The 27,293-nt window shown below is 48.6% G+C and overlaps 16 non-coding genes and 6 pseudogenes across 16 annotated transcripts; all 22 read right to left on the bottom strand.

Moving 5' to 3' along the window:
* Positions 1-5,151: 5,151 nt before the first annotated feature.
* On the bottom strand, positions 5,152-5,270 carry LOC119296527. Its single transcript, XR_005145275.1, has one exon. It is a non-coding gene; the product is annotated as a 5S ribosomal RNA (ribosomal RNA).
* Positions 5,271-5,598: 328 nt separating this feature from the next.
* On the bottom strand, positions 5,599-5,718 carry LOC119296650. Its single transcript, XR_005145354.1, has one exon. It is a non-coding gene; the product is annotated as a 5S ribosomal RNA (ribosomal RNA).
* A 9,417-nt stretch (positions 5,719-15,135) lies between these two features.
* On the bottom strand, positions 15,136-15,254 carry LOC119296049. Its single transcript, XR_005144711.1, has one exon. It is a non-coding gene; the product is annotated as a 5S ribosomal RNA (ribosomal RNA).
* Positions 15,255-15,582: 328 nt separating this feature from the next.
* Positions 15,583-15,701, bottom strand: LOC119296131. The gene has a single exon (XR_005144887.1). It is a non-coding gene; the product is annotated as a 5S ribosomal RNA (ribosomal RNA).
* A 328-nt stretch (positions 15,702-16,029) lies between these two features.
* Positions 16,030-16,150, bottom strand: LOC119297410 (annotated as a pseudogene).
* Positions 16,151-16,478: 328 nt separating this feature from the next.
* On the bottom strand, positions 16,479-16,598 carry LOC119296930. The gene has a single exon (XR_005145454.1). It is a non-coding gene; the product is annotated as a 5S ribosomal RNA (ribosomal RNA).
* A 328-nt stretch (positions 16,599-16,926) lies between these two features.
* On the bottom strand, positions 16,927-17,045 carry LOC119297014. Its single transcript, XR_005145486.1, has one exon. It is a non-coding gene; the product is annotated as a 5S ribosomal RNA (ribosomal RNA).
* A 3,920-nt stretch (positions 17,046-20,965) lies between these two features.
* Positions 20,966-21,086, bottom strand: LOC119297340. Its single transcript, XR_005145626.1, has one exon. It is a non-coding gene; the product is annotated as a 5S ribosomal RNA (ribosomal RNA).
* A 328-nt stretch (positions 21,087-21,414) lies between these two features.
* LOC119296297 lies at positions 21,415-21,533 on the bottom strand. The gene has a single exon (XR_005145069.1). It is a non-coding gene; the product is annotated as a 5S ribosomal RNA (ribosomal RNA).
* Positions 21,534-21,861: 328 nt separating this feature from the next.
* On the bottom strand, positions 21,862-21,980 carry LOC119296181. Its single transcript, XR_005144985.1, has one exon. It is a non-coding gene; the product is annotated as a 5S ribosomal RNA (ribosomal RNA).
* Positions 21,981-22,378: 398 nt separating this feature from the next.
* Positions 22,379-22,496, bottom strand: LOC119297098. The gene has a single exon (XR_005145526.1). It is a non-coding gene; the product is annotated as a 5S ribosomal RNA (ribosomal RNA).
* Positions 22,497-22,825: 329 nt separating this feature from the next.
* LOC119297387 lies at positions 22,826-22,965 on the bottom strand (annotated as a pseudogene).
* Positions 22,966-23,290: 325 nt separating this feature from the next.
* Positions 23,291-23,407, bottom strand: LOC119297348 (annotated as a pseudogene).
* A 393-nt stretch (positions 23,408-23,800) lies between these two features.
* Positions 23,801-23,919, bottom strand: LOC119297191. Its single transcript, XR_005145574.1, has one exon. It is a non-coding gene; the product is annotated as a 5S ribosomal RNA (ribosomal RNA).
* Positions 23,920-24,248: 329 nt separating this feature from the next.
* LOC119296843 lies at positions 24,249-24,367 on the bottom strand. Its single transcript, XR_005145410.1, has one exon. It is a non-coding gene; the product is annotated as a 5S ribosomal RNA (ribosomal RNA).
* A 439-nt stretch (positions 24,368-24,806) lies between these two features.
* On the bottom strand, positions 24,807-24,910 carry LOC119297469 (annotated as a pseudogene).
* Positions 24,911-25,322: 412 nt separating this feature from the next.
* On the bottom strand, positions 25,323-25,420 carry LOC119297372 (annotated as a pseudogene).
* A 328-nt stretch (positions 25,421-25,748) lies between these two features.
* Positions 25,749-25,867, bottom strand: LOC119297395 (annotated as a pseudogene).
* A 312-nt stretch (positions 25,868-26,179) lies between these two features.
* On the bottom strand, positions 26,180-26,300 carry LOC119297300. Its single transcript, XR_005145612.1, has one exon. It is a non-coding gene; the product is annotated as a 5S ribosomal RNA (ribosomal RNA).
* A 206-nt stretch (positions 26,301-26,506) lies between these two features.
* LOC119296416 lies at positions 26,507-26,625 on the bottom strand. Its single transcript, XR_005145194.1, has one exon. It is a non-coding gene; the product is annotated as a 5S ribosomal RNA (ribosomal RNA).
* Positions 26,626-26,832: 207 nt separating this feature from the next.
* Positions 26,833-26,951, bottom strand: LOC119296236. Its single transcript, XR_005145033.1, has one exon. It is a non-coding gene; the product is annotated as a 5S ribosomal RNA (ribosomal RNA).
* Positions 26,952-27,157: 206 nt separating this feature from the next.
* Positions 27,158-27,276, bottom strand: LOC119295730. Its single transcript, XR_005144191.1, has one exon. It is a non-coding gene; the product is annotated as a 5S ribosomal RNA (ribosomal RNA).
* Between the last annotated feature and the right edge of the window lie 17 nt (positions 27,277-27,293).

Genomic DNA, 27,293 nt, shown 5'->3' with positions numbered 1-27,293 from the left:
GAGAACTTCTCAAGAGTACTCTGATTGTGATCCTTTGGTTCAAATAACTTCTGCCATAAGCAGTTCATGGTATTTGGAGGAAGGAAATACCACGGACCTCGAGGACTATCGCAAAGGTTACTAATAACCTAAAGGTACGAGCAACACTATCAACACGAGGTAAGTAGAGTGAATCTTGGATCAAGTACCCAGGAATAGAATACCTACTAACTAAATGGCATCACGGGATGCTTTCGAGAATGATGGCCAGAATCATCACACTGGGATGCAAAGCATTGCTAGATTACTGAGAGGTTCTCTAAGACAACTAGGGTCATAATAATAGCTCCAACATAAATACTGAGGCAGTGGTACCTCAACACACCGGTTAGTGTGGTTAATCTGGCCCAAAGGGGCAGCGGGAATGGAAAGAATGGATTTGCAAATGCATCAGACTATGTAGAAACCTGGGATGACTCAGACAACATAACGGCTGTAAATGCTCAAAATGATTTGAGACATCCTGCAAAATGGTGGCATAACCACTCAACATCACAATATCAAGGTTCTGAGGCCAGCTATGAACATATGGAAGTAGTAGGAACTGAACTGAGGCTTGAACTCAACAATCCTAGGCAACTACGGTTTAGTAACACGTCATCCTGAGAGATAGAAGAGAAGCCTAGTTCTTAACCCCATAGAAAAGATAAGATGACTCAGATCAAAAGGTCATGAGGATAAGGAGTAAAAAGAGCCTTACGTTCCCATCCACAATCAATTCCCTTATATAACTAAAGCATTTCTAGACACGACTTCGACCAGCTTGGCTTGGTAATCCTACAGGCAGTCAGGCTCTGATACCAAAGCTGTCAGGACCCCAATTCTAAGTCACACTGATCTAGCCTGTAACACCTATATCACTTTGCGGCCTCACGCACGGTATCCCCACGAGTGTCGCCTTACCATGGCCCGGGACCGTTTGCGCCTTTTGGCTCACGTATATGATAGTGTCGCTAGCATCCATATGACAGAGAACTCAGGATGACATGACTAGTCGTGAACCCAAAGTGGCACTAACTTACGGGGACAGGCATACATGAATCAACATCGAGCATGTCGGTCAGTAGCGTGTGAATCCGGGCTGTAGCAACTGGGCTAACAGGACTCCGAATTTCACCGCATGACATTTCCCCGAAGGGACAGACACATGAATGAAGTGAATCACATGTCGGACAGTCAAAGTGTTTTGGAGCAGTAGTGCTGGTCTAGCAGGACTCCGGTGAACCGGGCTGTAGCGGACTACTATGGCTCATGGAAGCACAAGATTACATTTCCCCATAAGAGAGGCTACCAAGGATAAACAACTAGGTTGTCAGATCCCACACATACCAAGCATTTCAATCATACACACAATATGCTCGATATGTGCAAATACAACATGGCATCACAACAAGACTCTACGACTCAGAGTATTTATTCATTAGGCTCCGAGGAGCCAGGTATTACAAGCATAGGTCTGATGACCCAACATACAGAGCATAGAAGCAACAAGCGGAAGCATAAACATGTCTGAGTACAGACAACTATAAATGAAAAAGGCTGAGAAGCCCGACTATGTACAAGACCCTCCCAAGGGTACAAGATTGTAGCTGACGTAACAAGCTAAATGTCGAAGTACACACGAAACTACTGGCGAGATTGAAGTCTCTCTCTGCAAAACATAAATTAAGCAAACGTGAGTACAAATGTTCTCAGCAAGACTTACATCAGAACTAACTACATATGTATCATTATCAACAAAGGGATGGTGGGATTTAACTGCAGCAAGCCAGCTTTGACTCGGTGGCTATCCTGAACTACGACTGCAAGTAACTCTTTTGCGGTGGCACACACGAGTCCACATATTCACCATATCAATACACCATTATGGATCCGCTCCCGTCTCCCTACGAGAACGCCATCCATAGCACTCACGCTTATCTTGTGCATTTTAGAGTATCCACTTTCACTTGTCTATGAACTATGCAAGGGGTCCAATTTTACATATCCGAGGAATCTGGCTATTCGAATAGATAATGATAACCCTGCAGGGGTGTACTTCTTCACACACGCTCTCACCACTTACCACCATGTACACGTCGTGTATCTCAACAACCTTCAAGCGGAAGCCTGGTGAGGGAGTCGGCCACAACCTGACTAATCACACAAGTCTCTCGTCTAGGTTTATCGCCTATTCGGGTTCCATCCGCAAGGAGATCCGACCGGGGTGTCGCTCACGGCCCCAAACGATGTGAGCAGGGTTCCCAAGCCCACCATCCGGGTGCCACTTGGTACCCCGTGCCATTGTGCCTAGTCTGTCCCAAGCCCACCTGTACCGGGTGCCACTTGGTAGACTACTAACACTACCTACAAACACCAGAAACTAGTTGCAACTCCTGGACAGAGATCAGGTAGATTAATAAGTCGAGAGGGGCACTTAAGCATTCCAATGCGTGGTAGTAATTGTTCATGGATCACAAACACAGAACTCAGTTCCCGAGTACGGCTTCAATGAGACAACCCACCATGTACTCCTACATGGCCTCTCACCACTACCTTTACGAAATCGTGTTCACACACTTAGCTCTCACATAGTAGGACATGTTCATCACCATTCCAATTCATCCCCGATGAACCAGACCTGACTCAACTCTAAGCAGTAGCAGGCATGACAAACAAGCATGAATGAGTAGGCACATCAGGGCTCAAACAGCTCCGACTCATGCTAGTGGGTTTCATCTATTTACTGTGGCAATGACAGGTCATGTAGAGGAAAAGGGTTCAGCTACCGTAGCATGTAACAGTTGAAATGTTGTTGTCCTAATGCAGTAAAAGAGAGCAGGAGTGAGAGAGTGGGATTGTATCGGACTGAACAAGGGGTTTTTGCTTGCCTAGCACTTCTGAAGATAGTATAGTTCTTCATTGGTGTCATCGATCACATCATCGAAACCATGTCTATCGAGAGGGGACAAACACCGGCAACTGAGAAAGAACACAATCAATGCAATGCCACAATATGATGCATGATCATGACATGGCAATATGTTGTGATTTGAGCTAATGCATCTAGCTATGATTTAAATGAAGTTGGTTTGAACCCAAGGTTCAAATTCAAATGCCATTTATATGATTTGTCCTAAACAGTAGACATAAGTTATTCTAACATGCATGAAAATGGTACAGATGGATAGATTGGATTTTTCTGATAATTTTTCATATATAAATTATTTCATTTGGAGTTACAGTTTAATTTCTATGATTTTTTTGAAGTTTGTAACAATTTCTGGAATTTTCTGAATAAGTTTAAATCCAGAAAATTCTTTACTGCGTCAGCATGATGTCAACAGGTCAACAGACCTGGTCAGGTCAAACCTGACGCGTGGGTCCTGCATGTCGGTCTCACAGTGACTAAACCAGTTTAACTAAACGTAAACTAATAAGTTAATCAGGGGCCAGGCCCCACATGTCATTGACCCATAGGGTCAATTAGGTTAGTGCTAATTAGTGGTTAGGCCTAATTAAGCTAGATCCATGTCAGCATCACCGGAGCTCAACGTCGGTGACCTGGAAACGCGGCGATGACCCCTCGAAAGGGCAGGAGAGCGGTGGTCGAGGCCACTGGAGCGCAGCTCGTGCCCGCCCGCATCCAGGGAAGTAGGTAACTAGGTGCGGGCTCGCCGGAAACGAGCTCGGGGCGGCGGTGCTAGCTCGGCCTCGACGGGGAAAAGGCCTACGGCGCATGGAAGGGTGGTTGGGTGGTCGCGTTCGTCTCCTGGGGACGCGCAGAACATGGTGGTACGCTCAGACATGGCGTCCGTGAGCTCTAGCCACGGCGACCTCGTGGCAGGCGGCGAGGAACTCTCAGACTCGACGGAGCCCGCGGTTAGAGAAAGAAATCGACATCAGGGAGAGAGAGGTTAGGTGCGAAGGCTAACAGCGTGGCTAACGAGCGCGAGGGCGAGGTCGGGGATGCCCTGTAGCTCCTGAATCGACGGCGAGGATCCACGGTGACCGACAAGGGGAACGACGGTGCTGGCGATGTCCAGGGGCTTCTGGCGCCATGTGGCTCGGTGAGGATGAAGAGGGGGACGAGGCGGAGCTTCTTAGGGCAACGGCAAGGCGTGGGGTGGCCGGTGGTGGCGAGCGGCGTCGACGGCAGCAGTCGGTGGCGCTGCGGAAGCGAGCAGAGGAGGGAGAGGGAGTCCTGGGAGAGAGGGGAGAGATGCAAGGGGTTGAGGGGAGTGCGTGGCGTGTTCAGGGCGTCGAGGGAGTGAAGCAGGCAGGGTGGAGGTGGCCTGCGCGTGGCCAGCAGACGGCGAGCACGTGCCCCTGTCCTTCTGTCCAAGGAGGAAGACGACAGGGGGCAGCGGTGGTGGGCTGGGCCGCCAGCTATAGTACTGGGCCTGTTGCGTGCCAGGTAAGTTGACCCAGGTAAGTCTTCTGCCTTTCCATTTGTTTTTGTTTTCTACTTTTGCAATTTGTCTTTGATTTAGTAAAAACACCAGATCATTTCTATAAATCCTGAAATTAATTATGGGCAATAACTGAATTTTATCAGAGGCCCTTATCTATTTCCAGAATTGCTGGAGCATTTAATAATATTTATAGCAATTAAATGCCCAAATTCAAACACTTATGAATTAAGTCAAATATCCAGAATGGCCTAAAAATATTTGCACCATTTTTGGCAGAGATTTTCACCTTTAACAAAAATAATGAGCATTTTCAAAGGCATTTTGGATTCATTGAAGATTATTTTAGGTTGAACCTATTCGACTTGATCTGGTGCTAGGGTTTCAACAATCCCCGTTTCAAATTTCAAAGAAATTTAGACATGATGCATGAATGCTTGTGCAACTATTTGCAATCAAATTCTAGGGCTGTGACACCGCTCAACCACGGAGACAAGTTTACCACGGTTTCCACCCCTCCATCTCAACCACACCAGCGCCTATTTACCATGGTTCCGACCCCTTCCCGAACGCGCTTCCCGCGCCGCAACGCCGCCGCTAGACATGTGAATAATGAGTAACGAGCTAAAACTTACCGCAAACGTTTAAAATAATAAAACGTGGTAATTATGTGTCGCGCACGTGCGTTTTGTTTTGCACGTCGCGCAAAAAAATTAAAAAGGGGATGCAACACAAGGACTTACCAGGAGGTAACCCATCCTAGTACTACTCTCACCCAAGCACGCTTAACTTTGGAGTTCTGATGGGATCTAGTGCTTTAGTACTGGTATGATCGCATGCAACATGTTACCCCCGTCTTCGTCCCTTATGCTTGCCCCTCCCAGCTCCACTACAAAGACAGTTGTACTTTGCTTTGGCCGCTGCCGCTCAACCACGGAGACAAGTTTACCACGGGTTCCACCCCTCCATCTCAACCGCACCAGCGCCTATTTACCAAGGTTCCGACCTCTTCCTGAACGCGCTTCCCACGCCACAACGCCGTCGCTAGACGCGTGAATAATGAGCAGCGAGCTAAAACTTACCGCAAACATGCAAAATAATAAAACGTGGTAAATATATGCCGCGCACCTGCGTTTTGTTTTGCATGTCGTGCAGAAAAAATGAAAAGGGAATGCAACACTAGGACTTCCTAGGGGGGTCACCCATCCTAGTACTACTCTCACCCAAGGACGCTTAACTTCGGAGTTCTGATGGGATCCAGTGCTTTAGTGCTGGTATGATCGCATCCAATATGTTACCCCCGTTGTAGGTGTCAAAACCGGCGGATCTCGGGTAGGGGGTCCCGAACTGTGCGTCTAGGCCGGATGGTAATAGGAGGCAGGGGACACGAAGTTTTACCCAGGTTCGGGCCCTCTTGATGGAGGTAAAACCCTACGTCCTTCTTGATTAATATTCATGATATGGGTGTTAGAAGAGTAGATCTGCCATGAGATCAGAGAGGCTAAACCCTAGAAGCTAGCCTATGGTATGATTGTATGTTGTGATTGTTGTTCTACGGATTAAAACCCTTCGGTTTATATAGACACCGGAGAGGGTTAGGGTTACACAAGGTCGGTTACAAAGGAGGAGATATCCATATACGTATTGCGTAGCTTGCCTTCCACGCCAAGTAGAGTCCCATCCGGACACGAGACGAAGTCTTCAATCTTGTATCTTCGTAGTCTAACAATCCGGCCAATGGAGATAGTCCGGCTGTCCGGAGACCCCCTAATCCAGGACTCCCACAGTAGCCCCTGAACCAGGCTTCAATGACGATGAGCCCGACACGCAATATTGTCTTCGGCATTGCAAGGCGGGTTCCTTCTCCGAATATATGACAGAAGAATTTGAATACGAGGATAGTGTCCGACCATGCAAAATAAATTCCACATTCCACCGCAGAGAGAATAACATTTTCGCGGATCTAATTTGTTGGCTTGTTCTGGCGGCATGACGTCATGTCATGGCCCGGTGATTATTCGAACCTTTTCTCTTAACCAACTCCACATATAATGCGAGGCGGTTTCTTGACACGTCTCGCCGAAGCGGAGCGTGTTCCCCTAATTACGGGATTCTCATTAATGCGGTCGTGGGTAACCCAACCGTGTCTAGGACTCCTAGATTATAGGCAAGTCCCAAACGGCTACGGAGAGGATGCTTGATATTCACCCTCATTATAAGGGGACAAGGTTTTTGCTTTTTCCCTCTCGTCCTCAATTGAACCCTTCCCCCGCCTCGAGTTCTAACACCCAAAGCCCAGGTTAGGTGCTCCGGATCTTCAACCATGTCCGGATCCAACCTTCAAGGCCGATGGACGCCCTCCTCCATTACGGAAGAGGACATTAAGAAGTTGAGGGAGGCCAGATACCTGACCGCCGAGGTTTCGCATCGGCTGCCTGCTCGAGGGCAGATCGTCCCTACTCCCGAACCCAACGAGAACATTGTGTTCGTCTCACACTTCCTTCGAGGTCTAGGCCTCACTCTGGATCCTTTCGTCAGGGGCTTGATGTTTTATTACGGGCTAGATTTCCATGATCTAGCTCCGGACTCCTTTCTCCACATCACGACATTTATTGTTGTGTGTGAGGCCTTCCTCCGCATTACCCCTCACTTCGTCCTGTGGCTCAAGACTTTTGAAGTAAAGCCGAAGATGATCGAGGGTTAACATGCAGCGTGCGGAGGTGCATCAATAGGCAAGATGGCAGGAGCTCCGTGGCCGAAAGGTTCCTTTCCAGAGGTGTCCGAACTATGGCAACGGGAGTGGTTTTACGTTACGACTCCCAGAAGTGCCAAGTGGGCGGCTGCCCCCGCTTTCCGCTCGGGCCCCCCACGACAACTGATGTCATGGATTAGCAGGGGTATGAGCTGGGTTCCAGCCAAGGACGTGCCTATACTGCAAAGCCGCATCAAAGATCTCTTCGAGGGAGATTTTAGTTTGGTTGCGGTAATACAAGTTATGCTGGTTCGTCAAGTCCAGCCTTGCAAACGCCGGCCCCTTCGCTTATGGGAGTTCAACCCAGAGGGACCACGTGCCATTCAAAGTGTTCTCGGACTGACGCACGAGGAGATGTACAAGTCATTCTTCGGACCTCAAGTAGAATGTCCAGATATTACCGAGGACGTGGGCCTGAGCAGTAACCGCGCCGCCGAACAAGTAAGAAATCCTCTAGCCGAACACACTGTCTTTTATTCGAAGTTATTTATGAGAGTTCACTTTTTGACCAGGACTGGCTAACAAAGGCGAAGATGATTCGGTGTTTGGCCCCCCTCCCTGAGGGTTTGGAAAATCCGGTATTGGAAAAGATGCTCGAGGTCGCACCTTGCCCGGAGCCCTTGAAGGAAGATACCGGGGGGGATAATAAGGGTGGACGTGGGCCCCCATCGCTGCCTGTTCCAACCGAGGGAACGAGCGTCTCCACGAAGGAGGACGACCGGGGGAGAAAAAGGACTGCTTCCGAGGATCCAGAAGCCGAAGCCTCCAAACGAGAGAAGAAGTCTCCCAAAGAGGGTCTTGCCTCGGGGGGTGCTTTTGCCGCACAAATTCCGCGGGGGGATCAGCCCTCCAACGAGTCATAAGTGATCCAAAATATTTTAATAGTAAAGGTATGCTATCTTTTTGCTCTGAGAAAATAACCACCGCATGTATCTTGCAGTTCGGGCCTTAGCCCCTCTCAAATGAGCTCGTCTTCGGGGGATCTTCTTCCAGAGATGATGGAGAGCGAAACGCACCCCCCCCCGGACTCCTCCGCTCCAGAAGTGGGCGACCCCGAAGTGTCGTCACGGAGGGCCTCTCCGGATCCGGTGGGGCCAGAACATAATCCCGTAGGCCCCCGAAGTCCACAGTTTCCGGCTCCCGAAGAGAGCATACAAAAGAGTCCGGCACCGTCTAGTGCGGTCAGACGTTCTGAGGGAGTTGGTGGGGCGAGCGGCCATCTCAGAAGAACACCGTATGCTGATGGGTACAGTGATGGAGAGGATATCGTCCGCCGAAAGCGGATTACATGAAACCTTTATGAGTCTACTGGTGGGCTTTGAGGTACGTGAGATAATATGTGATAGTACTGCACATGTTAAGTGTGCCCTGTGTAGATAGTAGCCCCTGAGACTCTGGTTGTCGTCGAGAACGGCGGTGAACAGAGGATCATATTCCCAGGCAATAACCAGACTGCCCCTATGTGCAGGTGGTGGAAGCTCCGGTGGCTAGCCGGACTAGTGAGTTTGCCAAATTAAAACGGCAACTGGATGCGGCAGACGCCGACATCGAGCTTGTTAACAAGAGGCTTGACGAGGCACAGGGTAAGTGTTATTATCCGGTGAATGCCACATAGTAAGAGCAGCGTAATGCCAGTATCTGTAATATGTTGTGACTGCAGATGGAGCTGCCACCATGGAAGCCTTGCGGGCGGAACTTGCCCGAGCCAAGGAACAAGCAAGGATTAGTAATGCGGCTGCTTTGAAGGCGGCCAAAGAGTTGAAAGCCGAGAAGGCCGCACATTATGAGAGCCAGGAGAAGATGGCCAAGATGGCCGTAGAATGAAAAGACACTACCGACCGTTGTCGGGTCCTTGAGAAAGAAAACCGAGCGAAGGCAATGGACCTTGAGAAGGCCGCGGCGGCGGACAAAGACACCCGTTCTGCTATGAGAGCGAAGAAGGAGGAGATGCGGGAAGCCGGTGATATTGCGGCTGGGAAATCCTTCATGTTACGCATGAAGTTCGGAGATCCACGGTATGCCCCTCTGGATCGGCTGTGGAGTTCGGCAGATGTGTATATGGATTTGGCGGCGAGCGCTGCCGATGCTGCCAAGTACTTCCAAGGTCAGACAGATCGTGAAGTGGACAAGCTATTCTGGACGCAATTCCACGTTCCAGAGCGTCCGCTTTCATTGACTGACCAGCTAGCCGAATGGGCCGAACTGAATAGGTTGTCCGGACTCGCTATGAGGTCTGTTGTGGATCAGCTATGGCCGGAAAGGCCAAAACCGAACAGCTATGTCAGCTTAGTGCAGCAGTTCCTTGATGCAGTGCCGCGCATAAATGCGATGAAGAGGTCGGCGTGCATAGAAGGCTCGCAAATGGCCCTTGCCCGTGTTAAAGCATACTGGGCGGACATGGACGCTACCACTGTTATGGCGCAGGGTTCGGCCATAGGCCGGGTGGCTGCCGAGCACTATTTCGAGGAGGTTCTCGAGGGTGCTCGTTTGATAGAGGCCCACTGCTCGAAAAATATTATGTTTGAGTGATATGTATTTGCATTGTAAGCACAATGCTTTTATGAATTTTTTATAAGGTTATTTTTATACTTTTGCCTGAAAGTAGTATGATGCCTCATGTGCGGCCGTTTATGTATACCTATGTATAACCTGAAAGATTGCAGTCGTCGGCTTCAACCCCCACGCATAAAATGCGGGGGTGCTCGCAAAAAACACGTGTTCACACTTAACCCAATGTCTTGGTCCTATGAAGGAGGTGATAGCATAGCGAGCAAGGCAACCGGACTATAATGCTTTAACACTTTCACTTAGCCATAGGAGTTTGACAGTGGGGATACTAGATAGCCCCTGGTGGCTCCGCACTCTCCCGATCGCGGGGTGCGTATATGCCTGGCCGGAAAACGGCCCTTCATTAAGGCTGAGGAATTCTAACATTCTTTTAGGTCACTGAGTGGTTGACCAGTCTCACGCTATATCATGACAGTCAGTTTTTGGCTTTCTCTACTGAGGTGCTTGTCCGGATGAACCAGGGCACAATCGCAGTAGTTCTCCTGGTGCTACCTTAGCCGGTAAAGCGGAATGTAAGGAACCAAAACATAGGAGCCGAGCAAACCCAACATTTGACCAAAGGCAATGATTCGGAGCTGATGCATATAAGGCCAAACTCACGACGCCGAACACTCCCTAAGGTATTTGGTCTTTATGGTATAAACCGGGCCTAAATAGTGCCCTTCGTAAGAAGCCCCTTGTGTCCAGGTACGTGCATTATTCTGACGTGGCCACATGCCAAGACGCCAGCATCCTTCTCAACTGCGCTGAGAATTCGGTGGATATGTATCAACAAGAGACAGTAAAAAAGGTTTACGCAGGGTCTTAATCTAAAAAGAATCCTTGGGACGGGTCCCTACTGCACGTCCGCGCCTATGTCTCTGTTGTGCCGTATCCTGGGCGGGTGTAGCACGATGATCATCTGTAAAAGAGAGGAACTTAGGTGAAAAAGTTGTTGTGCAAAAGGATAGTTTTTAAAGGAACGAAGTATAATTCAGGATGAGTAAAAATTGCCACTTGTGTGCGCGCGTTGAGCCCCTTGTATAGGGGTGTGACCATTGATCCGGTATGAATTACATATACCTGTGCTGGACTCGTCTAACCGTGTCCGAGGTCTTGACGACCTGTTAAATGCTTTAGTTGGTGAGGCCTTTTTTGGTGTGCGGCTGCCAAGGCAGCCGCACTCTCTTAGGCGCGCAAAGATCACTTAATACTTCCATTTACTATAATGATGCCACGTGGTCCGGGCATCTTGAGTGTGAGGGAAGCGTAGTGCGGTATTGCATTAAAGCGAGCGAAAGCTTCGCGTCCGAGTAGTGCTTGATAGCCGCTTTGGAACAAAGCGATGTGGAAGGTTAAATGTTCGCTACGGAAGTTATCGGGGGAGCCGAATATAACTTGTAGTAGCAGGGAGCCCGTGCAATGAGCCCCTGGGACTGACGTTACTCCTTTAAAGGTAGTATTGCTATGGCAAATTTTTGTTGGGTCTATCCCCATTTCGCGGATTGTATCCTGATATATCATGTTTAGACTGCTGCCACCATCCATCAGGATTCGTGTGAAGTGATATCCGTCAATTTATTTGGTCTAATACCAGGGCAGCCCATCCTGCACACCGGATACTTGCTGAGTAATCACGATGGTCGAAAGTGATCGGTTGAGACGACCAGTGGCAGGACTCCGCGGTGATAGGCCCTTGGGCATATTGTTCTGGGAGTGCCGTTTTGTTTCTTCCCTTGATCACGTGTAACACGTTTACTATTTTGACTTCTGGTGGAAATTTCTTTTGTTAGCCAGTGTCTTGCTTGAGAGGCTCATCCTCGTCTTCGCTTGGTGTATCCTCCCCCTTGTATGCGGCGTTGAGCTTATCGGACTGCTTGAAGACCCAACATTCTTTGTGGGTATGTTTAGCAGGTTTACTAGGGGTGCTATGGATCTGACATATTTGGTCCAGAATTGTGTTTAGGATGGACAGTTCATCTCTGGCGCCTTTAGAGGGCGGCTTTTGCTGACCTGGCCGAGAGCTTTTGAATCCGGCGTTTACTGTCGTGCTCTTCGTGTTGTCTTCTTTGTTCTGGCCTTTGTTACTGCTGTTGTGCCGTGATTTCCCATTTCCATCTCTAGCTTCAGATGTACTGGGGTCGCTGGTGCTGCATCTGGCTAGCCAGCTGTCCTCACCCACGCAAAAGCGGGTCATGAGGCTTGTTAATGCTGCCATCATTCTCGGCTTTTCTTGGCCGAGGTGTCTGGCGAGCTATTCGTCACAGACGCTATGCTTAAAAGCTGCCAAGGCTTCGGCGTCTGGACAGTCGACGATTTGGTTCTTTTTAGTGAGAAACCTGTTCCAAAGTTTTCGGGCTGACTCTCCGGGCTGTTGAGTTATATGACTCAAATCATCCGCGTCCGGAGGTCGGACATAAGTCACTTGAAAATTTGCCCGAAAAGCGTCTTCGAGCTCTTCCCAGCTTCCAATGGATTTTCGGGGAGGCCTTTAAGCCAATGACAAGCTGGCCCTTTGAGCTTGAAGGGCAAATACTTGATGGCGTGGAGATCATCTCCTCGAGCCATATGTATATGGAGGATATAATCCTCAATCCAGACCCCAGGGTCTGTTGTTCCGTCGTATGCCTCTATGTTTACGGGTTTGAATCCCTCTGGAAATTCATGGTCCAACACCTCATCGGTGAAACAGAGGGGGTGTGCGGCACCCCTGTATCTGGGTGTACCGCGTTGTTCGGATGTTTGTTGTGTTACATTGTATGCTGGGGCGCGCTTGTGTGGTCCATAGATGGATCTGGTTGCGCCGTCCTTTTGGTGCGAGCCCTCGCGTGGATCGCGTATTGGTTTGTTTGTCGCTTGATGCTGGCCGTGAGGTCGTCTATCCGGCCAGGTGGCTGCGTTGATATTTGGTTGTGGGGGGTCTGAGGCCTCCTCATCGAATTTAGGTAGCAACTTCCGCTTTGGGTAGCTCTTGGTGGGGAGATTGTTGCCGTACCTCGCTGCTGTGTTGAGTACTTTACTCCATCTGATTTGGAGTGTGTCTTGCGCAGCCTTGAGCCTTTGCTGCTGCTTTTTCAGACTCCTCGTGGTGGCCACAAGCCTTTGACGGGCATTCTGCTGCTCCGGATGCCTGTCCGGCGTTATGTCGTCCGGACTATTATCTTTGACAGAATTGGTTTGTTCGGTTTGATTCCCCGGATTGCCGTGGTCCGGCAGTGGTTCGCCCTGCTCCAACGCTAGGTCTGTGTGATCGTTATTTCTGCCGAGGCGGGATTTGGGGCGGCGCTTGCGCCGCCGCTTTGACTGCTTCTCGAGGGAACAAGCCTTCGGTGCATCCTTCCGTTCCTCGTCGTCGTCTTCGTTTGGTGTGTCCACCATGCATACGTCATATGATGAAGTGGAGGTCCAGCGCCTTGTGGGCGGTGGTTCCTCTTCGGCTCCCGCATCGTCGTCCATACCGTCGATGTCTTCGGAGCCGAAATCGAGCATGTCGGTTGAGTCATCGACAGTGGCTATTAAGTGGGTGGTGGGTGGGCGTCGAATTTCTTCGTCGTCCGAATCCCAATCATGTTGGCCATAATCCGGCCAGGGCTCTCCTGACAAAGAGAGAGACCTTAGTGAATTCAGAATGTCGTCGAAGGGTGAGTGCTGAAAGATATCCACGGTAGTGAATTCCATGATCGGCGCCCAATCAGATTCGATTGGCAGGGGCGCGGGCGGTTTGGAGTCAGAAAAAGAGTCCGGCACCTTGGAGTCACGGGCTGCGTAGAGGATTATGCTATTGTTTGGCTCGATCGCCGTTGAGACTGCAACCCCTGAGGTGGTGTCTAACCACCCGTCCTCGATTGGCACAGTTGGCCCCGATCTAAGGGTCGGAGCTGATGCGGGCGCGGCTTCTAGGGTACTGTTCGGCGGCAGAGCTAGGTCATACCCATCGCGACAGTGCAGCGCGCCCGGCTGTGGCTCAAATCCGTCAAAGATCAAGTCTCCGCGGATGCTGGACGTGTAATTCAAACTTCCAAATCTGACCTGATGGCCAGGTGCGTAGATTTCTGTCTGCTCCAGATGGCCAAGCGAATTAGCCTGCAGTGCAAAGCCGCCGAATACGAAGATCTGTCCGGGGAGAAAAGTCTCGCCCTGGACCACATGGCTATCGATGATAGTAGGAGCCATCAATCCTAACGGCGACGACACAGAGGAACTCTCAATGAAAGCACCAATGTCGGTGTCAAAAACGGCGGATCTCGGATAGGGGGTCCCGAACTATGCGTCTAGGCCGGATGGTAACATGAGGCAGGGGACACGAAGTTTTACCTAGGTTCGGGCCCTCTTGATGGAGGTAAAACCCTACGTCCTGCTTGATTAATATTGATTATATGGGTGTTACAAGAGTTGATCTACCACGAGATCAGAGAGGCTAAACCCTAGAAGCTAGCCTATGGTATGATTGTATGTTGTGATTGTTGTTCTACGGATTAAAACCCTTCGGTTTATATAGACACCCGAGAGGGTTAGGGTTACACAAGGTTTGTTACAAAGGAGGAGATATCCATATACGTATTGCCTAGCTTGCCTTCCACGCCAAGTAGAGTCCCATCCGGACACGAGACGAAGTCTTCAATCTTGTATCTTCGTAGTCTAACAGTCCGGCCAATGGAGATAGTCCGGCTATCCGGAGACCCCCTAATCCAGGACTCCCACACCCGTCTTCGTCCCTTATGCTTGCCCGTCCCAGCTCCACTACAAAGACGATTGTACTTTGCTTGGCCGCTGTCGCTCAACAACGGAGACAAGTTTACCATCATTTCCACCCCTCCATCTCAACCGCACCAGCACCTATTTACCAAGGTTCTGACCCTTTCTCGAACGCGCTTCCCGCGCCACAACGCCGCCGCTAGACGCGTGAATAATGAGCAACGAGCTAAAACTCACCGTAAATGTGCAACATAATAAAACGTGGTAAATATATGCCGCACACGTGTGTTATGTTTTGCTCGTCACGCAAAAAAATTAAAAAGGGAATGCAACACGAGGACTTCCCAGGAGATAGTCCGGCTATCCGGAGACCCCCTAATCCAGGACTCCCACACCCGTCTTCGTCCCTTATGCTTGCAAGTCCCAGCTCCACTACAAAGACGATTGTACTTTGCTTTGGCCGCTGCCGCTCAACCGCGGAGACAAGTTTACCATCGTTTCCATCCCTCCATCTCAACCGCACCAGCGCCTATTTACCAAGGTTCTGACCCTTTCCCGAACGCGCTTCCCGTGCCACAACGCCGCCGCTAAACGTGTGAATAATGAGCAACGAGCTAAAACTCACCATAAATGTGCAACATAATAAAACATGGTAAATATATGCCGCACACGTGTGTTTTGTTTTGCACGTCACGCAAAAAAATTAAAAAGGGAATGCAACACGAGGACTTCCCAGGAGGTCGCCCATCCTAGTACTACTCTCGCCCAAGCACGCTTAACTTCGAAGTTCTGATGGGATCCGGTGCTTTAGTGCTGGTATGATCGCATCCGACATGTTACCCCCGTCTTCGTCCCTTATGCTTGCCCCTCCCAGCTCCACTACAAAGACGATTGTACTTTGCTTTGGCCGCTGCCGCTCAACCACGGAGACAAATTTACCACGGTTTCCACCCCTCCATCTCAACCACACCAGCGCCTATTTACCATGGTTCCAACCCCTTCCCAACCGCTCTTCCCGCGCCACAATGCCGCCGCTAGACGCGTGAATAATGAGCAACGAGCTAAAACTTACCGCAAACGTGCAAAATAATAAAACATGGTAAATATATGTCGCGCACGTGTGTTTTGTTTTGCACATCGCGCAAAAAAATTAAAAAGGGGATGCAACACGAGGACTTCCCAGGAGGTCACCCATCCTAGTACTACCATCGCCCAAGCACGCTTGACTTTGGAGTTCTGGTGGGATCCAGAGCTTTACTGCTGGTATGATCGCATCCGACATGTTACCCCCGTCTTCGTCCCTTATGCTTGCCCCTCCCAGCTCCACTACAAAGACGATTGTACTTTGCTTTGGCCGCTACCGCTCAACCACGGAGACAAGTTTACCACGGTTTCCACCCCTCCATCTCAACCGCACCAGCGTCTATTTACCAAGGTTCCGACCTCTTCCCGAATGCGCTTCCCACACCACAACACCGCCGCTAGACGCGTGAATAATGAGCAACGAGCTAAAACTTACCGCAAACATGCAAAATAATAAAACGTGGTAAATATATGCCGTGCACGTGCGTTTTGTTTTGCACGTCGCGCAGAACAAATTAAAAGGGAATGCAACACGAGGACTGCCGAGGAGGGGTCACCCATCCTAGTACTACTCCCGCCCAAGGACGCTAAACTTCGGAGTTCTGATCAGAAGCGGTGCTTTAGTGCTGGTATGATCGCATCCGACATGTTACCCCCGTCTTCGTCCCTTATGCTTGCCCCTCCCAACTCCACTACAAAGACGATTGTACTTTGCTTTGGCCGCTGCCGCTTAACCACGGAGACAAGTTTACCATGGTTTTCACCCCTCCTTCTCAGCCGCACCAGCGCCTATTTACCAAGGTTCCGACCCCTTCCCGAAGGCGCTTCCCGCCCCACAACGCCGCTGCTAGACGCGTGAATAATGAGCAACGAGCTAAAACTTACCACAAACGTGTGACATAATAAAACATGGTAAATATATGCCGCGCACGTGCGTTTTGTTTTGCACGTCACGCAAAAAAATTAAAAAGGGAATGCAACACAAGGATTTCCCAGGAGGTCACCCATCCTAGCACTACTCTCGCCCAAGCACACTTAACTTCAGAGTTCTGATGGGATCCGGTCCTTTAGTGCTGGTAATGATCGCATCCGACATGTTACCCCCGTCTTCGTCAGTTATGCTTGCCCCTCCAAGCTCCACTACAAAGAAGATTGTACATTGCTTTGGCCGCTATTGCTCAACCACGGAAACAAGTTTACTACGATTTCCACCCCTCCATCTCAACCGCACCAGCGCCTATTTATCAAGGTTCTAACCCCTTTCCGAACGCACTTCCCGCGTCACAACGCCACCGCTAGACGCGTGAATAATGAGCAACAACCTAAAATTACCGCAAACATGCAAAATAAGAAAACGTGGTAAATATATGCCGCGCACGTGCGTGTTTTTTTTCACGTCGCGCAAAAAAAATTAAAAAGGGAATGCAACACGAGGACTTTCAAGGAGGTCACCCATCCTAGTACTACTCTCTCCCAAGGACGCTTAACTTCGGAGTTCTGATGGGATCCGGTGCTTTAGTGCTGGTATGATCGAATCCAATATGTTACACCCGTCTTCGTCCCTTATGCTTGCCCCTTTCTTGCTCAAGTGTAACTTGGCTAAGAGAATCATTAGTGGAATCAAGAGAACTACTAGAAGCAACAATATTGGATTTAGCATGATCATTGTTACTGCTAGAGGAAGAATCTTTCTTGTTCTTGTTACTAGACTTGACTTGAGGCATGTAAGTGGATAAGAGTAAACGCTTGGCAATGTAAGAAGAACTTTTCTTGCGGAGATCATCATTGATTGCTTTTAAGAACTCATGCTCTTGCTCAAGATTGAGCTTTTCAAAGCGTAATTTCTCATGAGCTCTTAAAAGTTCTCGATGCTCTTCGAAGATAGTTTCATGAGCTCACTTAAGAGTGTTTAGTTCTTTAGTTAGAGCCTCAATCTTCTCCTTATCATTGTCATTCGTTTTATCTTGATTAGCATGATTAATTGACGTTTCATCATAGTATTCATCACTAGAGTTGTCAACAAGCAAATCATCACCTAACAAGTCATCTTCATCACTATTGAAATCAACATACTCGGGGTGTGTTACCTTAGGACCTTTGGCCATGAAGCATCTTCCAATTCCTTCATTTGGTGAGTCAAATATGTCGTAGGAGTTGGTTGACACAAGTGCTAGACTGGCAACACCTTCATCTTGAGTATCTTCATAGTCGGAGTGATAACTTCTCTCGGAGTGGCTCTCGGAGTCGGAGCCGGATACCCATTCACCAACATGAGCTTGATGTCTTTGTTTTGTGTAGCTCCTTGATGATTTTTCCTTCCTTTCTGAATCCTTGCTTCTCCGTGAGTATCTTCGTTCATAACGATCATCTCTACTCCTTCTCTCTCTTGGTGGTGATTCTTTGCTTCTTCTTTTTGGAGAATCTTCTCTTCTCTTATAGGGAGCCGTACACTCATTGGAATAGTGTCCGGGTCTTCCACAACTGTAGCAGTTTCGCTCTCGACTAGAAGATCTTTTGTCATTGTAGGACCTTGACTTGGAGCTTCTATCTTTGCTTCTACTCTTGTAGAACTTGTTGAAGTTCTTCACCGTTAAGCTCAATTCTTCATTGAAGTTTTGTTTCTCACTTGATGATGTAGGGGCTTCACATGAGGCTTTGTAGGCACCACTTGATTTGTTGTGAAGTTCCTCTTTATCCTTAAGTGACATCTCATGAGCAACAATTCTTCCAATCACCTCCGTTGGCTTGAGATCTTTGTAATTGGGCATCATTTGGATCAATGTGCACACGGTATCATATTTTCCATCCAATGCTATTAGAATCTTCTTGATGATGAATCTATCGGTCATCTCTTCACTTCCTAAGCCGGCAATCTCATTTGTGATGAGAGCAAGCCTAGAGTACATTTCAGCGACACCTTCACCATCCTTCATTTTGAACTTGTCAAGTTGACTTTGAAGCACATCCAACTTGGATTCCTTGATGGAGTCGGTACCTTCGTGCATATCAATCAAAGTGTCCCAAATTTCCTTTGCATTCTCAAGACGGCTGATTTTGTTGAATTCTTCGGGGCACAATCCGTTGAAGAGAATATCACAAGCTTGAGCACTGTATTGCAACATCTTCAACTCATCCGCGGTAGCTTCACGGTTTGGTTCTTTCCCATCAAAGAAGTCACCTGGCAAACCAACACACACAATAGCCCAAACGGCGGGGTTATGTCCAAGAATATGCATTTTCATTTTATGCTTCCAACTAGCAAAATTAGTACCATCAATGTAAGGACCTCTACGGTGATAATTTCCCTCGCTAGATGCCATACTCTCCTTGGTTGTGAAACCAAGGCTATGACCACCAAAAGCTTTGGAGATCAAAGCAAATGGAGATCAAAGCTCTGATACCACTTGTAGGATCGAAAGTATGTCTAGAGGGGGGGTGATTAGACTACTTGACCAAATAAAAACTTAACCTTTTCCCAATTTTAGTTCTTGGCAGTTTTTAGCTATTGTAGGACAAGTCAAGCAATCATCACACAATTCAAGCAAGCATGCAAAGAGTATATTGGCAGCGGAAAGTAAAGCATGCAACTTGCAAGAATGTAAAGGGAAGGGTTTGGAGAATTCAAACGCAATTGGAGACACGGATGTTTTTCCCGTGGTTCGGATAGGTGGTGCTATCCTACATCCACGTTGATGGAGACTTCAACCCACGAAGGGTAACGGTTGTGCGAGTCCATGGAGGGCTCCACCCACGAAGGGTAATGGTTGCGCGAGTCCACGGAGGGCTCCACCCACGAAGGGTCCATGAAGAATTAACCACCCACGAAGGGTCCACGAAGAAGCAACCTTGTCTATCCCACCATGGCCATCGCCCACGAAGGACTTGCCTCACTAGCGGTAGATCTTCACGAAGTAGGCGATCTCCTTGCCCTTACAAACTCCTTGGTTCAACTCCACAATCTTGTCGGAGGCTCCCAAGTGACACCTAGCCAATCTAGGAGACACCACTCTCCAAGAAGTAACAAATGATGTGTTAATGATGAACTCCTTGCTCTTGTGCTTCAAATGATAGTCTCCCCAACACTCAACTCTCTCTCATAGGATTTGGATTTTGTGGAAAGAAGATTTGAGTGGAAAGCAACTTGGGGAAGGCTAGAGATCAAGATTCATATGGTAGGAATGGAATATCTTGGTCTCAACACATGAGTAGGTGGTTCTCTCTCAGAACATATGAGTTGGAATTGTGTATGTGTTCTGATGGCTCTCTCTACGAATGAAGAGGAGGTGGAGGGGTATATATAGCCTCCACACAAAATCCAACCGTTACACACAGTTTTCCAATCTCGGTGGGACCGAATCAACAAACTCGGTCGGACCGAAAAGGTAAACCTAGTGACCGTTAGAGATTTTCGGTGGGACTGACATGCAACTCGGTAGGACCGATATGGTTAGGGTTTGGGCATAACGTAATCTCGGTGAGACCGATTACACAAACTCGGTGAGACAGAGTTTGGTAATAAGCTAACCAGAGAGTTGGTCAGGCAAACTCGGTGGGACCGATTTGCTCTTTCGGTGAGACCGAAAAGTTACAAAAGGGAAACAAAGAGTTTACATTGCAATCTCGGTGGGACCGATTCGCTCTTTCGGTGAGACCGAAAAGTTACAAAAGGGAAACAGAGAGTTTGCAATCCCATCTCGGTGAGACCGAGATCCCTATTGGTAGAACCGAATTGCTAGGGTTTGCCAGTGGCTTATGACAAGTGAAACTCGGTGGCGCCGGATAGAAAGAATCGGTAGGACCGAGTTTGGCTTAGGGTTTAGGTCATATGTGGATATGGGAAAGTAGTTGAGGGTTTTGGAGCATATCACTAAGCACATAAAGCAAGAGGCTGATTAAGCAACACCTCATCCCTCCTTGATAGTATTGGCTTTTCCTAAAGACTCAATGTGATCTTGGATCACTAAAATATAAAATGAAGAGTCTTGAGCTTTTGAGCTTGAGCCAATCCTTTGTCCTTAGCATTTTGAGGGTTCCACTTTCACATCCATGCCATGCCAATCATTGAGCTTTCCTGAAATAGTCATCTTGGAATAGCATTAGCTCAATGAGCTATATGTTGTTATGAATTACCAAACCCACCTAGGGATAGTTGCACTTTCACATGCCCCTCCCAGCTCCACTACAAAGACGATTGTACTTTGCTTTGGCCGCTGCCGCTCAACCACAGAGACAAGTTTACCACGGTTCCCACCCCTCCATCTCAACCGCACCAGCGCCTATTTACCAAGGTTCCGACCCCTTCCCGAACGTGCTTCCCACGCCACAACGCCGTCGCTAGACACGTGAATAATGAGCAACGAGCTAATACTTACCGCAAACATACAAAATAATAAAACGTGGTAAATATATGCCGCGCACGTGCGTTTTGTTTTGCACGTTGGGTAGAAAAAATTAAAAGGGAATGCAACACGAGGACTTGCCAGGAGGGGTCACCCATCCTAGTACTACTCTCACCCAAGGATGCTTAACTTCGGAGTTCTGATGGGATCTGGTGCTTTAGTGCTGGTATGATCACATCCGACATGTTACCCCCGTCTTTGTCCCTTATGCTTGCCCCTCCCAGCTCCACTACAAAGACGATTGTACTTTGCTTTGGCCGCTGCCACTCAACCACGGAGACAAGTTTACCATGGTTTTCACCCCTCCATCTCAACCGCACCAGCGCCTATTTACCAAGGTTCCGACCCCTTCCCGAACGCGCTTCCCATGCCACAACACCGCCGCTAAACGCGTGAATAATGAGCAATGAGCTAAAACTTACCGCAAACATGCAACATAATAAAACGTGGTAAATATATGCCGCGCATGTGCGTTTTGTTTTGCACGTCGCGCAAAAAAATTAAAAAGGAAATGCAACACGAGGATTTCCCAGGAGGTCACGCATCCTAGCACTACTCTCACCCAAGCACGCTTAACTTTGGAGTTCTGATGGGATCCGGTGCTTTAGTGCTGGTATGATCGCATCCGACATGTTACCCCCGTCTTCGTCTGTTATGCTTGCCCCTCCCAGCTCCACTACAAAGACGATTGTACTTTGCTTTGGCCGCTATCGCTCAACCACGGAGACAAGTTTACTACGATTTCCACCCCTCCATCTCAACCGCACCAGCACCTATTTATCAAGGTTCCGACCCCTTTCCGAACGCGCTTCCCGCGTCACAACGCCGCCGCTAGACGTGTGAATAATGAGCAACGAGCTAAAACTTACCGCAAACGTGCAAAATAAGAAAATGTGGTAAATATATGCCGCACAGGTGCGTTTTTTTTGCACGTCGCGCAAAAAAAATTAAAAACAGAATGCAACACGAGGACTTTCAAGGAGGTCACCCATCCTAGTACTACTCTCGCCCAAGGATGCTTTACTTCGGAGTTCTGATGGGATCCGGTGCTTTAGTGCTGGTATGATCGCATCCAACATGTTACACCCGTCTTCGTCCCTTATGCTTGCCCCTCCCAGCTCCACTACAAAGACGATTGCCCTTTGCTTTGGCCACTGCCGCTCAACCACGGAGACAACTTTACCATGGTTTCCACCCTTCCATCTCAACCGCACCAGCGCCTATTTACCAAGGTTCCGACCCCTTCCTGAACGAGCTTCCCGCGCCACAACGCCGCCGCTAGATGCGTGAATAATGATCAACGAACTAAAACTTACCGCAAACGTGCAAAATAATAAAACATGGTATATATTTATATATATATATATATATATATATATATATATATATATATATATATATATATATATATATATATATATATGCGGCGCACCTGCGTTTTGTTTTGCACGTCGCGCAAAAAAACTAAACAGGGAATGCAACGCGAGGACTTCCCAGGAGGTCACCCATCCTAGTACTAATCAGCCCAAGAACGCTTAACTTCGGAGTTCTAATGGGATCCGGTGCTTTAGTGATGGTATGATCGCATCCGACGTGTTACCCCCGTCTTCATCCCTTATGCTTGCCCCTCCCAGCTCCACTACAAAGACGATTGTACTTTGCTTTGGCCGCTGCCGCTATACCACAGAGACAAGTTTACCACAGTTTCCACCCCTCCATGTCAACCGCACCAGCGCCTATTTACCAAGGTTTCGACCCCTTCCTGAACGCGCTTCCCGCGCCACAATGCCGCCACTGGACGCGTGAATAATGAGCAACGAGCTAAAACTTACCGCAAACGTGCAAAATAATAAAATGTGGTAAATATATGCCGCGCACGTGCGTTTTGTTTTACACGTCGCGGAAAAGAAATTAAAAAGGGAATGCAACACGAGGACTTCCCAGGAGGTCACCCGTCCTAGTACTACTCTCCCCCATCCTAGTACTACTCTCCCCCAAGCACGATTAACTTCGGAGTTTTAATGGGATCCGCTGCTTCAATGCTGGTATGATCGCATCCGACATGTTACCCCGTCTTCGTTTGTTATGCTTGCCCCTCCCACCTCCACTAGAAAGACGATTGTACTTTGCTTTGGCTGCTGCCGCTCAACCACGGAGACAAGTTACCATGGTTTCCATCCCTCCATCTCAAGCGCACTAGCGCCTATTTACCAAGATTCCGACCCCTTCTCGAACGCGCTTCCCACGCCACAACGCTGCCGCTAGACGCGTGAATAATGAGCAACGAGCTAAAACTTACCGCAAACATGCAAAATAAAAAAACGTCGTAAATATATGCCGCGCACGTGCGTTTTGCTTTGCACGTCGCACAAAAAATTAAAAAGGAAATACAATGAGGACTTCCCAGGAGGTCACCCATCCTAGTACTACTCTCGCCCAAGCACAATTAACTTTGGAGTTCTCATGGGATCTAGTGCTTTAGTGCTGGCATGATCGCATTCGACATGTTACCCCCGTCTTCGTCCCTTATGCTTGCCCCTCCCAGCTCCACTACAAAGACGATTGTACTTTGCTTTGGCCGCTGCCGCTCAACCACGGAGACAAAATTACCATGGTTTTCACCCCTCCATCACAACCGCAACAGTGCCTATTTACCATGGTTCCGACCCTTTCCCGTACACGCTTTCCGCGCCAGAACACCGCCGCTAGACACGTGAATAATGAGCAACGAGCTAAAACTTACCGCAAATGTGCAAAATAATAAAATGTGGTAAATATATGCCGCGCACGTATGAGCTAAAAACTTACCGCAAACGTGTAAAATAATAAAACGTGGTAAATATATGTCGTGCACGTGCGTTTTGTTTTGCACGTCGCGCAAAAAAATTAAAAAGGAAATGCAACACGAGGACTTCCCAAAAGGTCACCCATCCTAGTACTACTCTCACCCAAGCACGCTTAACTTTGAAGTTCTGATGGGATCCGATGCTTTAGTGCTGGTATGATTGAATCGGACATGTTACCCCCGCCTTCGCCCCTTATGCATGCCCCTCCCATCTCCACTACAAAGACGATTGTACTTTGCTTTGGCCGCTGCCGCTCAACCACGGAGACAAGTTTACCACGGTTTCCACCCCTCCATCTCAACCGCACCAGTGCCTATTTACCAAGGTTCTGACCCCTTCTTGAATGCGCTTCCCGCGCCACAACACCGCCGCTAGACGCGTGAATAATGAGCAACGAGCTAAAACTTACCACAAACGTGCAAAATAATAAAATGTGGTAACTATATGCCGCGCACGTGCGTTTTGTTTTGCACGTCGCGCAAAAAAAATTAAAAAGGGAATGCAACACGAGGACTTCCAAGGAGGTCACCCATCCTAGTACTACTCTCACCCAAGCACGCCTAACATCGGAGTTCTGATGGGATCCGATGCTTTAGTGCTGGTATGATCGGATCCAACATGTTACCCATGTCTTCGTACCTTATGCTTGCCCCTCCCAGCTCCACTACAAAGACAATTGTAATTTGCTTTGGCCGCTGCCGCTCAACCACGGAGACAAGTTTACCACGGTTTCCACCCCTCCATCTCAACCGCGCCAGCGCATATTTACCAAGGTTCCAAGGAGGTCACCCATCCTAGTACCTTGCTTTGGCCGCTGCCGCTCAACCACGGAGAAAAGTTTACCACGGTTTCCACCCCTCCATCTCAACCGCACTAGTGCCTATTTACCAAGGTTCCGACCCCTTTTTGAATGCACTTCCCGCGTCACAACGCCGCCGCTAGACGCGTGAATAATGAGCAACCAGCTAAAACTTACCGCAAACCTGCAAAATAATAAAACGTAGTAAATATATGCCATGCACGTGCGTTTTGTTTTGCACGTCACGCAAAAAAAGGAATGCAACACGAGGACCCATCCTAGTACTACTCTCGCCCAAGCACGCTTAACATCGGCGTTCTGATGGGATCTTGTGCTTTAGTGCTGGTATGATCACACCCGACATATTACCCCCGTCTTCATCCCTTATGCTTGCCCCTCCCAGCTCCACTACAAAGACGATTGTACTTTACTTTGGCCGCTGCCGCTCAAGCATAGAGACAACTTTACCACGGTTTCCACACCTCCATCTCAACAGCACCAGCGCCCATTTACCAAGGTTCAGACCCCTTTCCGAATGCGCTTCCTCCGCCACAACACCGCCGCTAGACCCGTGAATAATGAGCAACGAGCTAAGACTTACCACAAACGTGCAAAATTATAAAACGTGGTAAATATATGCCACGCACGTGAGTTTTTTTGCATGTCGCGCAAAAAAACTAAAAAGGGAATGCAACACGAGGACTTAAAACATGGTAAATATATGCCGCGCACGTGCTTTTTTTTACACGTCGCGCAAAAAAATTTAAAAAGGGAATGCAACACAAGGACTTCTACTACTCTCGCCCAAGCACGCTTAACTTCGGAGTTCTGATGGGATCCGGTGCTTTAGTGCTGGTATGATCGCATCCGACATGTCACCCCTGTATTCGTCCCTTATGCTTGCCCCTCCTAACTCCACTACAAAGACGATTGTACTTTGCTTTGGCCGCTGCCGCTCAACCACGGAGAAAAGTTTACCACGGTTTCCACCCCTGCATCTCAACCGCGCCAGCGCCTATTTACCAAGGTTCCGACCCCTTCCCGAACGCGCTTCCCGTGCCACAACGCCGCCGCTAGACGCGTGAATAATGAGCAACGAGCTAAAACTTATCGCAAACATGTAAAATATTAAACATGGTAAATATATGTCGCGCACGTGCGTTTTCTTTTGCACGTCGCGCAAAAAAAATTAAAAAGGGAATGCAACATAAGGACTTCCTAGGAGGTTACCCATCCTAGTACTACTCTCGCCCAAGCACACTTAACTTTGGAGTTCTGATGTGCTCCGATGGTTTACTGCTGGAATGATTACATCCGACATGTTATCCCCATCTTCGTCCCTTATGCTTGCCCCTCCCAGCTCCACTACAAAGACGATTGTACTTTACTTTGGCCGCTGCCACTCAACCACGAAGACAAGTTTACCACGGTTTTCACCCCTCCATCTCAACCGCACCAGCGCCTATTTACCAAGGTTCCGACCCCTTCCTGAACGCGCTTCCCGCGCCACAACACCGTCGCTAGACGCGTGAATAATGAGCAACGAGCTAAGACTTACCGCAAACGTGGTAAATATATGTCGCGCATGTGCGTTTTGCTTTGCACGTCGTGTAGAAAAAATTAAAAAGGGAACGCAACACGAGGACTTCCCAGGAGGGGTCACCCATCCTAGTACTACTCTCGCCCAAGGACGCTTAACTTCGGAGTTCTGACGGGATTCACTGCTTTAGTGCTGGTATGATCGCATCCGACATGTTACCCCCGTCTGCGTCCCTTATGCTTGCCCTCCCAGCTCCACTACAAAGATGATTGTACTTTGTTTTGCCCGTCGTTGGACGCGTGAATAATGACCAACGAGCTAAAACTTACTGCAAACGTGCAAAATAATAAAACGTGGTAAATATATGCGCGCACGTGTGTTTTGTTTTGCACGACGCGCAAAAAATATTAAAAAGGGAATGCAACAAGAGGACTTCCCAGGAGGTCACCCATCCTAGTAGTACTCTCGCCCAAGCACGCTTAAGTTCGGAGTTCTGATGGGATCCGCTACTTTAGCGCTGGTATGATCGCATCCGACATGTTACCTCCGTCTTCGTCGCTCATGCTTGCCCTCACAGCTCCACTACAAAGACGATTGTACTTTGCTTTGCCCGCCGCTACGCGCGTGAATAATGACCAACGAGCTATAACTTACCGCAAACGTGCAAAATAATAAAACATGGTAAATATATGCCGCGAACGTGCGTTTTCTTTTGCACTTCGCGCAAAAAAAATTAAAAAGGAAATGCAACACGAGGACTTCTCAAGAGGTCACCCATCCTAATACTACTCTCGCCCAAGCACGCTTAACTTCGGTGTTCTAATGGGATTCGGTGCTTTAGTGCTGGTATGATCGCATCAAACATGTTACCCCCGTCTTCGTCCTTTATGCTTGCCCCTCCCAGCTCCACTACAAAGACGATTGTACTTTGTTTTGCCCGCCGCTAGACGCGTGAATAATGACTAACGAGCTAAAACTTACCGCAAACATGCAAAATAATAAAACGTGGTAATATATGGCGCGCACCTGCGTTTTGTTTTGCACGTCGCGCAAAACAAATAAAAAGGGAATGCGACACGAGGACTTCCCAAGAGGTCACCCATCCTAGTACTACTCTCGCCCAAGCACACTTAACTTCGGAGTTCTGATGGGATCCGGTGCCTTAGTGCTGGTATGATCGCATCTGACATGTTACCCCCGTC

This window comes from Triticum dicoccoides, chromosome 1A, assembly GCF_002162155.2.
Source record: "Triticum dicoccoides isolate Atlit2015 ecotype Zavitan chromosome 1A, WEW_v2.0, whole genome shotgun sequence".
Lineage (NCBI taxonomy): Eukaryota > Viridiplantae > Streptophyta > Magnoliopsida > Poales > Poaceae > Triticum > Triticum dicoccoides.
This window is presented reverse-complemented; position numbering and strand designations above follow the sequence as displayed.